Genomic DNA, 12,844 nt, shown 5'->3' on the forward strand with positions numbered 1-12,844 from the left:
CCCAAATATCAAGAGCAAACTAGTATTCAAACACATCCCACCACCAACACTTACACAAATGACACTAGGGAACAACATCACGTGAGAAGGCTTCTTCCATTGTGGCACTTGCAACAACTGTCATACTTTGGGCTACAGCAGCACTAAACCAACTGCCACCTTTTCCTTCGCACACACAGCTAAAACATACAGAATCCGAGAATATATTGTATGCAACACAAGCCATGTGATATACCTACTGGAATGCCCCTGTGATTGCTAATACATAGGAAGAACCATTAGACCACTCAAAGTCAGAATAGCCGAACATCTTAGGAGCATCACAAATATAGCAGATAACCACAATGTCCCATTAAATTTTTGGGAGAAACACCAGAGCAACATCAAGGGCATCACATTTCTGGGTATCAAAACCATCACCAAAAACTGAAGAGGGGGTGACCAAATAAAAAGATTGAACAAGAAAGAACTTAAATGGATGTTCACCTTGCAAAGATTTATACCACAGTCTCATATGTCATCTCTAACTAACCATGTTCCAACCACGAAGCATTCCATCACTCCCGCCTTAGCTTTCATCCATCTTACCTCATGATATTTTCACCACCACACCCCATGTATCATCATGCCCTCACCCCACATCAGTCCTAGCCTCTTCCCCATAGACCACCCACCCCTTACATCCCCCATGTGACTGTTCCCTACCCCAAACCACCATAGATATGACCATCCCGGGTCTAGTTTACATAGACCTATTTACAGAAACATATAACACCCACTCCCCTCCACCCCCACATCCCTCTCCTACTGTACATACTTTTTTTCCCCATATCCATTACTCAATACCCTTTTTCACACCACATACTTTTTTACCCTAGCCCACACACCCCACACCCATCTGGATCCATTCCAACATAGCCCCCCTCCTCCATATGGCCTTATACACAAAAACTGATCCTGTTTATTGTCATAGGTTTAAACTAACATTATTAACTCTGGCACTGTCACAACCGGGTACTGTGACTACCTCTTGCAGGGAATTGAGGGGAGTGATGGACTAAGTCTCCCAATTGTGGTCAAATCCAGGTTTGGCAAGACCTGTGCAGAGGCACAGAGTCTAACTCACTTGGTGGTTTTCTCCAGTGACCCCTCCAATTGGGATATGGTTTTGGCTGCACCAAGTGAGCAGGTCACGGGCCTCTGGACAGGTACCTGGGAGTGAGGAGAGACCGGAGTAATATACTGAAGACCACTAACACAGGGACAACTGGGAGTAACACAAGGGAATTGAAAGGACTGAAACACAGTATAAGATGATGCCACTTGGGGCGCACTGGGAGAGCAGACAGGACTTGTATAGAACGTAGGGATGAAGTACACAAGGATGTGTATTTTGTACACTAAGGTGTGGCTCCTGACACACTGGCAGATGTTTTGAGATTAGTACACAGGTATGTGTAGTTTGTACACTAAGGTGCGGGTCCTGACGTACTGGCAGATGACGAGATCCGTACACAGGAGTGTGTATTTGTACACTAAGTTGCAGCTCTGGATGCACTGGCAGATGTTGAGATTTGTACACCAGAATGTATATTTGTACACTGGACTAATTGTTGTTCGTTTTTTTGTCCCCAAAGTTTTAGAATTTGAAATACCCTTTCCAATTTGATGAATTTGCTGCCAGTGACGTAGCAGGGAGGAAGTTCCAAGATGGTTAAGGTCCTTACCCCAACTCACTGTTACTTGGCAATGGTTAAGAATGGCTTGCAAAAGGTTGTCCGGATTTGGGTGAAAATAATTCCACACAATGGAAGTGGATTTTTTGGTCCTTTGCCCAGGCATGCAACAATGGGATTTTTCCCAGCATGGGCAACAACTGTTGCCTGATTTTCAGTTTTTACACAAACATCCTCCGCAGCAACATCATCATCAGCAACATCCTCATCATCCTTGTTGCTATCGCCAACTACATAAATATCCTCCTCATTCTCCCCGTGCAATTCCACAGAAGCATCCTCGATTTCTACATCAGCATGTTGACTTGTGCTGCTCATCCCCACATTTGCAGAGGGCACACAAATGGTGGAAAAATGATCCTCTTCAAGTACAGTATTAGAAAGGTCAGGCTCATACATGGCAACCGCGGACACACTTGGGGATCTGTGACTTTTCGGAGACAATTTTAATTGTTTTTGGTACCCCTTCTACAAACAGAAGGGCTTAAATCATCACCAGTCATAAATAAAGGCAAGGCCTTATCCTTTCCTTGCCACTTCATGTAGTGAATGGCATATAGCCAATTTTTTGTTTATCTGAAACTGACTTAGCTTTAGATTTTTTTGCTTTTACAGGGTAAAAGCTGATTTTTTTAGCCTGACTTTTTGGCCTGACTTAAGCCCCTTGACAGACAGCAGCACAGAACCCCTGCACACCTACGTTGCTGACAAGTGTGGCTAACACACACAGAAAAAATGTTTTTGTTTTTTTTTCACACTGGGGGTGAAGAGCACCCCTTATGGACAGAGCACACCCCGGACAACACAGCAGAACAGCCAGCTCTATGGACTACAGCCAACCAGTCCCTATATATGGACAATAGACAGCCAGCTCATATGGATGGACAGGACAACCTCAGTCACAACAACAGCCAGCCAGCCCCTATATGGACAACAGCCAGCCCTTAAGCAGCACAACTGTAACCAGCCCCTTTGCATAGCAGCACAGCTCCCAGCTCCCTCCCTCTTCACTCTCCACAGCCGGAATGAAAAATGGCAGCGATCGCGGGATCTTTATAGAATCCAAAACCTGCAAGAATCCGACAGGAGGATGTTGACGGTTTGCCTTGTTTTCAGATCCGAGTCAGGCGGGAAAATCCGAGTCGACTCGGATCTGACTCAGATCCCCTAAGTTTGGGTGAGTTAAATTCTCAGGGAACTGAGGGCCTGAATCAGAGCCACTCGTAAGCGGCCGCTCATTCGCTCTGAGCGATATTCGCACAACTGCCCATGCATATGGTTCACAATGCGCATGTGCAAACCAGTCATTGCGGTCGGAAATCGTGCGCTCATAAAACAACGAGGGCTGCTAATTTGATTGACAGAATGTACCATTTGTGGGTGGTAACAGGGGAATGTGCTTGAAAACGGCAGAGTGGAGATCCGAACGCAGGCGTGCCTATCAGTCAAAATGGCGTTTAATGGGAGTGCATAATTAGTAAAGGAGCGTCATCAACCACGTCACTTGGTTGTCTTTTAGCCTGAACTGCTTTTTGTTTTATGCACAGTTATGACAATGAGCTTTTCCATATCATGGGCAACAACTGTTTTCACTGGGGCCTGATTTACACCAAAAACATCCTCATCATCAGCATCTTTGTTAGTGTCAGCTACATAAATATCCTCCTCATCCTGGTGCACTTCCACAGAAGCATCCTCGATTTCTGTGTCAGCATGTTAACTTGTGCTGCTCATCCCCACATTTGCAGAGAATGCACAAGTAGTGGAAGGAGGCTACTTTTTGAGTACAGTTTTGGAAAGGTCAGGCTCACACGTGGCACCAGCTGACACACTTGGACTCTCCTCAGGGATTTGTGACATTTCTGAGTGCACAATTGGTTCCTGTGCCTTAACACTTTTCATTTTATTGACACATCTACAGGGAGAAGGGCCTACATCATCATAAGAGGCAGAACAATCAGTCATAAATAAAGGCCAAGGCTTTATCCTTTCCTTGCCACTTCGTCTGGTGAAAGGCATATTGCCAATTTTATGTCTTTCTGTAGACAACTTTCCCTTTGATGTTTTTTCTTTACCACTGTAAAAGATTGCTTCCTTGATTTTAGATGCCCTGACTTAAGCCCTGTATTCCCTTTTGCATCGGCTTTAGTAGATGACGTAGATAGACTAGTATCATCATGACTGGTGGCACTGGCAGTATGATAAGCCTACAGTGCCACTCACAATATGGCCAGCAGAGTCACAGTGTTTTGGATACACTGGGGGGGTGGGGTATGGCATGCAGAGTCACAGTGTGGGGTACAGCACAAAAAATATTTGTAACTTTCTTTAACTTATTATATTTTTTAATTTTATTAAAATTTTAGTTCCTTTTTTTTTTACAGCCCATGGACGGACAGCACACTAGATGGACAGCACACTAGATGGACAGCACAACCCTGGACAGCACACCCCTGGATTAGCAAAGCAATGATAAATAATACAGCACCCTGGACAGAGCACAGCACACCCTGCCTGGATTGGACAACAAAGCCCAGCACAGCACACCCCTGAATTGGCCAACACAGCCCAGCACTGCACACACCTCTATTGGACAACACAGCCCCCCTTGGACGAAGCACATCCCTGACTGGCTGCTAATTTGATTGACAGAATGTACCATTTGTGGGTGGTAACAGGGGAATGTGCTTGAAAACGGCGGAGTGGAGATCCGAACGCAGGCGTGCCTATCAGTCAAAATGGTGTTTAATGGGAGTGCATAATTAGTAAAGGAGCGTCATCAACCACGTCACTTGGTTGTCTTTTAGCCTGAACTGCTTTTTGTTTTATGCACAGTTATGACAATGAGCTTTTCCATATCATGGGCAACAACTGTTTTCACTGGGGCCTGATTTACACCAAAAACATCCTCATCATCAGCATCTTTGTTAGTGTCAGCTACATAAATATCCTCCTCATCCTGGTGCACTTCCACAGAAGCATCCTCGATTTCTGTGTCAGCATGTTAACTTGTGCTGCTCATCCCCACATTTGCAGAGAATGCACAAGTAGTGGAAGGAGGCTACTTTTTGAGTACAGTTTTGGAAAGGTCAGGCTCACACGTGGCACCAGCTGACACACTTGGACTCTCCTCAGGGATTTGTGACATTTCTGAGCGCACAATTGGTTCCTGCGCCTTAACACTTTTCATTTTATTGACACATCTACAGGGAGAAGGGCCTACATCATCATAAGAGGCAGAACAATCAGTCATAAATAAAGGCCAAGGCTTTATCCTTTCCTTGCCACTTCGTCTGGTGAAAGGCATATTGCCAATTTTATGTCTTTCTGTAGACAACTTTCCCTTTGATGTTTTTTCTTTACCACTGTAAAAGATTGCTTCCTTGATTTTAGATGCCCTGACTTAAGCCCTGTATTCCCTTTTGCATCGGCTTTAGTAGATGACGTAGATAGACTAGTATCATCATGACTGGTGGCACTGGCAGTATGATAAGCCTACAGTGCCACTCACAATATGGCCAGCAGAGTCACAGTGTTTTGGATACACTGGGGGGGTGGGGTATGGCATGCAGAGTCACAGTGTGGGGTACAGCACAAAAAATATTTGTAACTTTCTTTAACTTATTATATTTTTTAATTTTATTAAAACTTTTAGTTCCTTTTTTTTTTACAGCCCATGGACGGACAGCACACTAGATGGACAGCACACTAGATGGACAGCACAACCCTGGACAGCACACCCCTGGATTAGCAAAGCAATGATAAATAATACAGCACCCTGGACAGAGCACAGCACACCCTGCCTGGATTGGACAACAAAGCCCAGCACAGCACACCCCTGAATTGGCCAACACAGCCCAGCACTGCACACACCTCTATTGGACAACACAGCCCCCCTTGGACGAAGCACATCCCTGACAGCCTGGGACTCAGCAAGCAAATTTTGCTGATTACCGCCGGGAGGTACTTATATACATACCAAAACCTGCGAGAATCTGACAGTGGGATGATGATGTTTTGCCTCATTTTGGGATCCGAGTTAGGTGGGAAAACCCAAGCCGAACATGGATCTCGGCCCGGATCGCAAAGTTCGGGTGGGTCCAGTTCTCAGAGAACAGGACCCGCTAATCTCTAATTTGTATTAGTGTTTGGATACCTCCCACTTGCTTAGAAAGGGATAGATGGCTCATGCAAGTTTTTATCCAATTCTTGCCTTTGATTTTAGAGTTTAGCCCTCGGAAATTGTGATGGCCTATGCCTAAGTAAAGTGTACACTGAATACTCGCTGTTCTTTCTTCTGCCGCCATACTTCTGTAGTTTAAAAATAAAGATGGCCGTTATTTGGTTTTATGTCTTTATTTTAGTTAAGTTTTAGATTGTTAAGAAGGTTTTGTTTTTTATGGTTTTCATCTGTCATCTGACTATAGATAGCATATAACTTAGAGAACACAGTAAAAGAAAATATAAGTCCTTAAAAAAGGAAGTACTCCTGTCACTACTATAAAATATGCATAAGGTATTGCAGAATGTTTTTGGATGATCTAGAGCACAGGTTCTCAAACTCAAACAGTGCATATTTTCCAGGTCTCCTCACAGAATCACAAGTGAAATACTTACTCCACCTGTGGATCTTTTAAAATGTGTCAGTGAGTAATGAATACACCTGTGCACCTGCTGGGTGACCTGGAAAATGTGACCTGTGTGGGGTCCTGAGGACCGAGTTTGAGAACCTCTGATCTAGAGGAACCACTGCTAATCCCTGAACTTTTTTCTCTAGACATTAAGGTGATGATCATTCTGCAACTATGTAATTAATTTGCGCTAACAGAAAAGAAAGGGTTGGGTACGGGATGCTGGCGCTCGAGGTCCCGGTGGTCAGAATCCTGACCCTGGTATCCTGACAGGATTAGGATACTGACACCTGTCCTAACTCTACCCATAACCCTCCCTCCCAGCTGCCTAAACCTAACCCTCCCCCCAGTGCTTAAACCTATCCCCCCCCTCCTCCAGAGCTTAAACCTGACCCTGCCTCCTTAATGAGTAACCCTAACCCTTCCCCTAGTGCCTAAACCTAAACCTAACCCTCCTATACTACTTACCATTGGGATGTCGGCGCTGGGATTCTGACTGGTGTCGGGATTCCCGGAGCTGGCATTCGAAGCACTGGCATCCCAACAGCCGGAATAGTGACTGCATATGATGTACAGTTATAAAGTTCAGTTGTGAGTGAGTGTATGATTAACTTCTGTTGCTGATTTACCAGATAAAAATCAATCAGCAATGAAAAGGCTGTGGTTAAATAAAATGATGTGAAATATTGTTAATCTACCTGCTGCTCTCTAATTCTGACATTTTATGGAATGTGACATTGACAATTGCCATTTGTAAATTAATTTTAAATTAGTTCTCTATAATACTTTTTGCCATTATGGATTTGATATGTTTAATAATAATGGAGGTGTGAGGTGGTAACCAATCATTTATTCATTTATTTTTTAATTTTACTTTATTTAAATTATTGAAATAGATTAAATAAAATGTCTGTCATTATATATTTTTTATATGGATCATTTTATATGAATTAATACTTGTTATATGAATTAATACTTGATATATGAGTTTAGGATCTCCAAACATGTGATACATCTGTCCTTGCTTAATTGAAGATCGTTCCTGGCACCAAAAAGGGAAAAGGGAAAAGTATCTATTAGAGCCCTCATCTGTATCCACTAAACTTAATTATTGGAGGTATATCTTTGTTACATGTGAAACAGAGATCATTGTCTCTGAGGAAACGGACGGATGCATAAGGGCTGAGAAACGCGTTAGCCCACTTCTGTTTCACATCCACTTTATGGACTTCATAGGAGTACCATACAGATTTCAATAGATGGCTCATCACGGTGATTTTGAACCATTTACTGCCGAATATCCGACGGAGGTCAGAGTTTGCCAGCACGGCCTTTCTACTATGGCCGCTCACCAGCTGATATTGAGCTCATTGTTCTTCTCGGCTCTACCGCACACGGAGCCCCGTTAGCCGACAGCAGAGGCTAATATCTGACGGAGGTCAGAGTTTGCCAGCACGGCCTTTCTATTACGGCCGCTCACTAGCTGATATTGAGCTCATTGTTCTTCTCGGCTCTCCCGCATACGGAGCCCCGATAGCCGACAGCAGAGGCTAACAACAGGTATTGCTGCAGACAGGACGTGGCATGGACCAGTCCTCAAACGTTTATTGAGCAGCTCTACTTCAGTGGTTATTCCCGATTGAACTTTCCCTGCCACCGCACTTTATATTCATATTTATTCCCTTACATTGATAGGAGGTCAGCACATCTATTGTCCGGTGAGAGGTACATCAGAACGGCATTCCGGACACTGCCATCTGTTAAGTGAAGTCTGAACTGGGAGCCACAACCATAAGGTCAGCCAGTATTGTGCACAATACCACAGCTAATATACTTATACCAGGATTATTTTTACTGGTTTTATCCTCAATATTCGAGACTATTATTTTTCTACAGATAGAGGTGCACTAATAATTTAGTATAACACAAACAACATATTGAATGTTCAAAATTTTGTGTTTTATTTAATTTTAATACATGTATATGTTTTATTGATGTCAACAGTATTCAGTTTATTATATATTATGTGTATTTACTCATTTATTGTGATATATTGCCAGTTTTAATTTATTATTTATTATCCATTAAGAATAAAGTACTATTTTTGATTTGATTGTTAAATCTCGTTGCGCTTTCATCCATTTCTGATTTACCAGATACTAAGACAACATTTAAGGGGTATGTTTACCAATTAGATTCTAGGTATTATCTTCTAGAAGGTGCTAGTTAAATGTTAAGTAGAATCTGATTGGTTGCTATGAGCAACATCCCCATTTCTAAAAACTCTCACTTTAGTAAATATACCCCCCAGAGCATTAGGTTTTAGCAACAGCTGGAACAGAAACATTTTACGAGATGAGGGGGCCATGTGCAGTTTCTGCACTGGACCCTCTTAGCACTGTTGCATGCACAGGCTAGAATCTGGCATACATGCGCATACCTCTGGCACCATTTTCCTGGAGGTTTCTTCCAAGGTGACCACAGCTGCCGTACAGGGTATATTTAATGGGTGTAGAGTGTGTAGTGTGGGCCTGTGTGCCCTGCAAACCCTGTACTTATTATGGATACACCACTGAGAAAATAATCTTTCTGTTTAAAAGAAGCTTCTCCAAGTCAAAATAAAATCCTGTGTTTCTTATGTAGCTAAAATCAGCTGTATTATACATATATTCCGGAGCTACAGTATAAGGTGATATCTCAGGTGTATATATTAAAATGTTATAGAAATACAGAATAAAGTTGGCCATACAATTCCCAGCTAGTCCGAACGACTAGTTTGTGTGATTATTTGCTACTGAATCATTCGCAACCTGAAAATTACTGAAGAAGTGGTGTGGTTCGTCCGGTCTGGTTTTCGACCCATCCAACCGTCGTTCAGCCACATTCCCAATGTGAATGGAAATTGCCTCCATACATATTGTAGTGTATGGAGGCGCTGCCATTATCAGTCAGTCGCTCCTTCCCTCTTCCTTGTTGGCTGGTTGGAGGCACTATCATGGAGTGTATGGCCAGCTTTGCATATGCCCCACTGAAAAGAAAAATATGATAGTTAAGACATCTTAAAATTAAATTTGATAGGTGGAGCATACGACTAGGGGCCTGTTTCAGAGATGGATGCAATACCGATTCCTTCGCAAATGTCCAATGTTTTTCGTACTGCGCATGTGTAGGAGTCACACTGCACTTGTGCATGATGGTCTTATGTTGGCGGTCGCAGAGAGGATTTATTTGCAAAGTGATTGACAGTCAGGGACTATTTGTGGGTGGTAATGAGGTGGGGATGGCGACTCAAATGCAGGCGTGTTGCTACTGCTTTGCGGGGAAGTCACAGGCTTCGACTTCGATCCTGTACGTAGTTGTTAAGGCTTCATCATCTTAGTTTTGTTGCCCATTCTGTGAGGCTATAGGGTTACTTAGAAGCAGGGCATTTAAAGAGAGGAGGAGGTACATGTGCAGTCTCTGTCTGGGGCCCCCTCCTCTCTCTCTGGCGGCCGACTGTGCACTGAGTGCAGTGCCGCACCGGTAGACTCTGGGCATTAGTGTGTGCAGTCTACAGCGCATGAGCAGGTCATCGGGAAAATGAGCGTGGTGGACATATTCCAGTTGATTTTGACAGCGCTGACAACAGCGCCGACGTGGGATTCCGGCGGCGGAGTGGTAAGTATTAAAAATATGGGTGCAGGGTGTGCGATGTGGCCCCCCAGAACCCATTATAGAAACGCCCCGCTAAGAAGTCCGATTATCCAGCGATGTGCGTCTGATGGCTTTGTACTCAAGCACCGGATCTGCAATGCCGTCGGTGGGTGTCTCAATACAAATTTCAGTGACTGCGACATTTGCATATTTCTGCACAATCCCTGCATACGGGATCGCAGCAGCAAAGGCATTTGTGTCCATCTCTGAATCAGGCCCTAGATACATGTTTAAAAGTAAACTGAAAAAACATAAATAGCATCAACATTATCATGATAAAATACATATGGCTAATCCTATTAGCCACGATGATCTCGCCGGTGTGAGTCATCGCGGCAGTGGCCACACTTTACGGCAGCCCGGATTTGAATGATATTGCTCGCAGCCCCATAGGGCTCCGAGCAAAATGATGTGAATCCAGGCTCGGGTCGGGTAGTGAAGGGTGCGAGATGCGGTGCCGTTGCCGACGTTTAAACGCCGTTGCAACTGCACATCGCACCCTTTGCACCTAATAGGATTAACCCCATACAGTATGCCATTTACCAAGCAGTGTTAGGTCATTGGAGATTTAAAAGTTTTCATGCCCACTGTTTATGTGTAACAGTAGGTAATACTGAAATATTTTTCCTTTATTGTATACGGGTAACAAGATGGCTGCCATTATCTAAGAGAAACTGTAAAGATAGCATTTATTGTATTTTGATTGAATGCTGTAAATAAAGCTGTTGGCTCTGGATCTGTTTTTCCTGTGCAATGATTTAAAAGAAAACATTTGTCCCTAAAGGGAAAAAGACAGACGGTGAAGGCAGTTGTCGAAGAAATCTTGTGCTTAGTACAATACTGTGTAACCATGTGAGAGAATGCTGGCAGCGTAGGCAATAAATGGAATACTGTATAATGCAAGAGAACGTGAGAGCAATGAAAGTGTTGTGATTATTTTGAGAACAATAGTTTATGTATATTGTATATATTTACTCATCTTATCATTTATGCACATTGTTTATGTTATTTACTCAACTTATCATTCATGTACATGATGGACCAGATACAGAGGTGCACGCAGTTACCGTCGTGAATACACCTTTTTAGCAGAGCCACAGTGGTGATAATAATATACAAATGCTATTTTCAGCTTTGTGTACTAGTGTGCGCCGGAATGGGCAAGCCCTGAGATGCCCAAATTCAGTGCCTGTGCATGCTGCAATACCTCTGGTGGCTTTGAACAATACACCATCACGTGCACAATCAACAATTGCACCAACAGATGCATTGTCTCCTGAAATCTGGCTAAACATGGCCTATGTGGCTCTGTGTCTGGGAATCCAGGGTTATTACTGACACGCCCACAACACTCCCATAACATGCCCTTGCTGAAGATTTTTTTGCGTTAATTTCAGGCCATCTTCCAATCACCACCCACCACCACAACGGTCCCATACGCAACAGCGCAATTGTGCATACACACAGGGAAACGCATGCACCATGGAGGTTTTCAGAATATTTTGCACATGCACAAAGAAAATAATCACTCATCTGCGTGATCATCGGCATTGTTTGCACAACTGAAACAGGCCCATATATGTTCTTTATGTGTCATTGATGTGCATTATATATGTTAAAAGATATACAGAATGGGCGCTATGTAAAATTAATTTAAAAAAAGTGAAAAAAGTTGTAATGTGCACTCATCTGCTGCCCTTACACTTGCAAAACACGGATTCTTACAATGAAGTATACCAATTTCTAAAAATTAATTTAGGCGCTGCTATAGAGTTGCTGTGTAAAAATGTATACATTAATTTAATAGTCTTATATTAATAATAAAAATTATAATAATAATATATAAAAAGTAAACACATCTTATGAATAGCACATGTGAAAAGGGAATTCAACACCGCATACTGAAGGATACACAATTCAATAATTAAATCTGTAGCCACAGAAACAAACCGAAAAATCCAAACTGCATGCATATAATTATTTATAATTGCTCTCAACAGTGTTATTATGAACTTTGTCTGGAGTTAGAATGTGGTCTACTTGAAAAAAAAAAATTCCTTTATAGCAATGGTTCACAAACGTTTTCAGTTTGAGGCACTCTCAGGGTCTCCATAATTTTTTCAAGGCACTCTTATGCCAAAATAATTCCAGAGCAGTCCCGTTTGTAGTTCGGTCAAAATAACGTAATAAGCATTTAAAAAAGAAAGAGAAAAACTTTGCTATTCTTACCTATTGCCTCCTCTGTCTCTCTCTTACTGCCCTCAATGTCTCTCTTCAATTGTCTTCATCTCTTCCATTGTTCCCTCCATCTCTTTCCATTTGCCTCCTTCATGTCTTTCCCTTTGCCCCCTTCATGCCTATCCTTTTGCCCCCTCCATGTCTCTCCATTTGCCCCCTCATGTATCTCCTATTGCCCCTTCCATGACTCTCCCTTTGCCCCCTCCATGTCATTACATTTGCCCCCTCCATGTGCTCCATTTCACCCCTCCATGTGTCTCCATTTGACCCCCCATCTCTCTCCATTTGCCTCCTTCATGTCTCTCCCTTTGCCCCCTTCATGCCTATCCCTTTAACCCCTCCATGTCTTTGAATTTGCCCCCTAATGTATCTCCCATTGCCCCCTCCATGACTCTCCATTTGCCCCATCCATGTCATTCCATTGCCCCCTCCATGTGTCTCCATTTGACCCCTCCATGTGTCTCCATTTGACCCCTCCATGTCTCTCAATTTGCCCCTCTCCATGTCCCCCCTTACTACCTTTAGTTGTGACCACCAGCGCCGTTC

Source organism: Taudactylus pleione, unplaced genomic scaffold (assembly GCF_031769625.1).
Source record: "Taudactylus pleione unplaced genomic scaffold, aTauple2 ptg000468l, whole genome shotgun sequence".
Classification (NCBI taxonomy): Eukaryota; Metazoa; Chordata; class Amphibia; order Anura; family Myobatrachidae; genus Taudactylus; species Taudactylus pleione.